Here is a 5,262-nt window from a genome sequence, read left to right on the forward strand (position 1 = left end):
CCCCACAAGGTCTGAGGGACAGTGGACTGGCTCCCTGCTGAAAAACTTTGCTGACCCCTGTTCTTGCTCCACTAGCATGAAATCACTAGGTATAATTTGTATTTTTATCTGTAAACTGCTTTATTAATAATAATAATAATAATAATAATAATAAAAAAAAAATAATATGCTTTACGGTCACCTTGGAGAGGTCCTTCCTTGTTTACATTCACTGTCTTCATATAGCTTCCTGTTGTTTACGTATCCTGCCTATTTTCTGAAAATTATTCAGCATACCTTCGAGCAAAAGTTGCAGTCAGGTGTCTGAAAACGTGCACTAGTTGGCCACTATCCCCTCTCTGTATGGCAGTTTCCAACACCGTTGACAAGCTATAAGCTACAGCTCCCCGGTTTACCATTTGGTTCCAGAAATTGACAGGATTGCAGGCCAGAGAAAGAAAAGCACTGTTTTCCATATCCACCATACAAGGTTTCGCTGTCAATTCAAAATATTTTTTATAGCTTTCTGTGAGCATGTGTCATGTCAACACCTACAACTGTGGCGGATTCACCAAGGTGCGAAAGAAACAATACTGACAGCCGGAGTAAGCCAAAGATAATGTCAATGTGGATCCATATAAATATAAAGATGTAGATTTGAAGACTTTGTTTTGTCTTCTTATCTCAACATGAAGAATATGATACTGTATAGCAGTCTTCCAAGAATAAAATATTATAATGATCCAATATAGTCAAAATAAAACAACGTGCTATCCTGGTATAATGCAACATTATCTTATTTCAATTGATCCCTATTTCAGCAGTTCAGCTAAAAGAAGTAAAGATGAGTAATTATCAAATTCCTGCAGGTCATTTGATATTGGTCAACAACTTTGAATGTCCCCATAGGAACATTGTAATCACTCTTTAGGGCTCTCAGGAAACATGGGGTGTGTGGTAATGCTGGACTATTTGCTCGGCAGTATATGCTTATGAAATTGAGTTTTTGATTTTTAGGAATGATTGTGAGTACATTGCCATGATCAGTGCAGAGTTTAAGGCTGATGGTGTGCCAGTCATATCAGCATCAATTGTACCTGTCCTGTTTGGATGTTTTATGTTATAACATGCAGAAATATTTGTATGACGTAGTATAAAAAGGCTGTGCAGTTAGGCTCCCTGTTAAGGATAATTGATATAATTCACACATAAATTAAAAATGTATGTGTCTTAATGAAGGTTTAAACTGAAAAATGGCTAAAAGTATATTGAAGAAGGTTTAACATGGAGTTTTTTCTATGGGGCTATATTAAAGCCAAGGGGACCGCTTTGAGCTCTTGCTAAGTTGATGATTAACTAACTAATTGTTGTTCTCTGGTAATAATAATAATAATAATAATAATAATAATAATAATTTATTATTTATACCCCGCCCATCTGGCTGAGTTTCCCCAGCCACTCTGAGCGGCTCCCAATCAGTGTTAAAAACAATACAGCATTACATATTAAAAACTTCCCTGAACAGGGCTGCCTTAAGATGTCTTCTGAATGTCAGGTAATTCTTTATCTCTTTGACATCTGATGGGAGGGCGTTCCACAGGTCGGGCGCCACTACTGAGAAGGCCCTCTGCCTGGTTCCCTGTAGCCTCACTTCTCGCAATGAGGGAACCGCCAGAAGGCCCTCGGCGCTGGATCTCACTGTCCGGGCTGAACGATGGGAGGGGAGATGCTCCTTCAGGTATACAGGACCAAGGCCGTTTAGGGCTTTAAAGGTCAGCACCAACACTTTGAATCGTGCTCGGAAACGTACTGGGAGCCAGTGCAGATCTCTCAGAACCGGTGTTATGTGGTCCCGGCGGCCACTCCCAGTCACCAGTCTAGCTGCCGCATTCTGGATTAATTGCAGTTTCCGGGTCACCTTCAAAGGTAGCCCCACGTAGAGCGCGTTGCAGTAGTCCAAGCGTGAGATAACCAGAGCATGCACCACTCTGGCGAGACAGTCCGCGGGGAGGTAGGGTCTTAGCCTGCGTACCAGGTGGAGCTGGTAGACAGCTGCCCTGGACACAGAGTCAACCTGCGCCTCCATGGACAGCTGTGAGTCCAAAATAACTCCCAGGCTGCGCACCTGGTCCTTCAGGGGCACAGTTACCCCATTCAGGACCAGGGAATCCTCCACACCTGCCCGCCTCCTGTCCCCCAAAAACAGTACTTCTGTCTTGTCAGGATTCAACCTCAAACTGTTAGCCGCCATCCAACCTCCAACCGCCTCCAGGCACTCACACAGGACCTTCACCGCCTTCACTGGTTCTGATTTAAAGGAGAGGTAGAGCTGGGTGTCATCTGGTAGCTAACATGTGAGTGTTGTAACCTTAGATCATGCGATGAAAGTATTGAGTTGCAAATCTCCATTTTGAAGGGAGTTGACTTTGAGTCTTTTGCCCCCCAAACTTCAAGAAGATGTAAATGAAGCTTTCCTGAAGTGAGAGTAAATAGCCTGGAGGCTGGAAAGCAGACTGTGGAGAGAAAGAGAGAGAGAGAGAGAGAGAGAGAGAGAGAGAGAGAGAGAGAGAGTCCTCTGCTTCTAGGTCTGTTTGGATTATTTAAAATTTTGTAAGATGCTGAGCCAGTGCTGGACAGCACAAGATATTGTATGTATAATTTTGGTTATATCTTTGATGCTTATGATCTGCTTTTAAAGAATTCTGCTAGTCAAATTTGAATAATATATTTATGGGTCTGGAAAATGCTTCATTTCCAAAAGGAGTTAGTTTTAATGCATCTAGTTGCTTCAAACTGTGCAATATTAATATCTGCAACACCCCCATACCCCAATGTACCCTGACCAGCCCTCACCAAAGTTGTTTGGAGCGTGCCTGCCGCAAGCTGGACCTCTGTGGGTTCAAGACTCCAGCTTACAGGAACACCCTGCATAGGAACAGGAAGCAGCCTTATATTAAGTCAGATCATTAGTCCATCTAGCTACACTGACTAGTAGAGGCTCGCCAAGTTTTCAGGTGGTAGATATTCCCAGTCCTACCTGGAAAAAGTTGGGGTTGAGCCTGGAACATAAGGCATGCAAGGCAGATACTCCACTCAATGAGCTACAGTATGTCCCTTCCCCTAGGCGGAGACACATGCTCTGAAAGTATTGCTTTCTGTTCTAACTCTGAATCAGGCCTTGTTGAGTCAATCATAATATTTGTAGACCTTTATCTTCTAGATGGCTTGGGGGGGATTTTTTAAGCTTTTTTACCTCCCGTGTTGTGCCCTAGCTATAAAGTGAAAGATTTCCATATATTGTATGATTATTACTTTTATGTCATATTCTGTTACATTTTAAACCAGAGCTAGCAAAGGAGAAATATTAAAAGATGGAGGGAATCAGATGTGGCATCACAGTTTGATATAGCTGATTGAGTACAACTTAATTTCAGATCTCTCCTGGATGATGGTAGAGATTGCTAGTATATTCTCACAATTGAGAGACACCTGATCTTTCCATTCTCGCTTACTTTTCCTTCCTTTGAAGACTACAGAAGGGAACTACCTGTGATGTATTTAAATCAAGAGCAGATTAATCTGTTTTTGAGGAATCTCCTGGGAAGATATGTGGAGGCAATAAAAAATGAAGGCAACTGCAAGATTATTGGATATCAAAGCTGCAGAGAACTCACTGCCCAGGGTGAGATGAACACATTCAGATTGGATTTTTCACCAAAGAGAATCACCTCTAAATCAATATTTTGTGAAGATATTAATTCCATGGGTGTGGGGGCAAATTTTCAGATTAACTACTTTGAACTGAATATATCCCTGTGTCAGGAATGCAATTAGCTAAACTCTAATGCTGGGCCCCTTAATTATGTGGTACCCATGGGCATCTTATATACATAAAAACGTAAGGCTGTCATCCTGTCATCACACAGCCCCCATTGGATGATTTGTGGTGCCTCATCATGATTCTGGATTTGCATGAAGTCAGGTTAGGGTAAGGGAGCAAATGAGAAGGCAGGTTGCACAATACCAGTTGTAAGTGATCAGGGACACAGTGCTCTCTCTTGCACTGTCTCCCTCTCTATGATAAATCATTCTTTGAAAGTATGAAGGTAGAAATGGGGACAATATAAGGTATAACATAAAATCAGGTCTAATACAACATTTTGGATAGAAGCAGCTAGAAGTCACAAAATTATTGTAATGACCACTCCCCACATCAAATGGAGGGCATACTTTGTGTGGTTGCGCGCTGCACCCCCATCCTACATGGCTCCTAGCACTATTGCCTGGCATCGTCACCGCCCCAGGCTGGATACCTGGAGGTTCCCGCCCAACCTCGGACAGTCAACCAATCCCGGTGGGGAAGGCGTTGCCAGGGGAGTTGGCCAGGTAGGGGGTGGGACTTCCCTATCCACACAATAGAGGGTGGAACTTACCTGGGAGATCATAAATCTAGATTTGATGAATATGGGTGTTTAGAAGTAAATACGCTTACATCAAGGTTTTAGTAGGAAAAAACTGTTGAAAGTCCCAGTTAAAGGAAGCCATGGGAAACAAAGTGGGGGCATGTTTACACAGTGTTTGGAAACCAAATCTGCTTGAAGGAGCAGGACAAGAAACTGGGAGAGAAGTTATCACCAAGGGGAAGATAAAAAGTAGGGAGCCAATCAGAAAGTCAAAGATTAAGATTAAAGGGTGATGAGAGAGAGAGAGAGAGAGAGAGAGAGAGAGAGAGAGAGGAGGGAAGACTTGGACCAAGACTGGACTAGCTAAGAGTTTGGTATGATTAAGAACTAATACCTTTGTATTTGCTGATTATTCTTTTGTGTATTTTTGTAGTTGTAGCTTAATAAAATTTTAACTCGCCTGAATTGTTGCTACCTGGTTCAGATATTGAGAAGATGCCTATAGATATATGATTTTAAGCAGGGAGGTAGGATCCATGAAGAAGGGCATTGGGAGCAGAGTTTAAAACATATCTTATCACAACATTTCTGCAGTCCCTTAATGTGTTTCTGTTAAAGGAAAGAAGAAACCCTGTTTCTTAACTTAAACTCCTAATCTTCAGTAATTCACCTGAGAGTTTAGAAATCTAAAGCAACTTTTACTTGTTGATACAGACTGCACAACTCATTGGCATGTCTGCTTATGTACACTTTAATACAAATATATTGCTCAGATATGCACAGTGCATTTTGCAAAGAAGCTGAATTGCATTTTTTTTGGCAAACCCGTTTTTTTAAAATCAGAATGTGGGGGCAATTCCCCCACACCACCTTAGTTCTG

Source organism: Podarcis cretensis (assembly GCF_951804945.1).
Source record: "Podarcis cretensis genome assembly, chromosome: 11".
Lineage (NCBI taxonomy): Eukaryota > Metazoa > Chordata > Lepidosauria > Squamata > Lacertidae > Podarcis > Podarcis cretensis.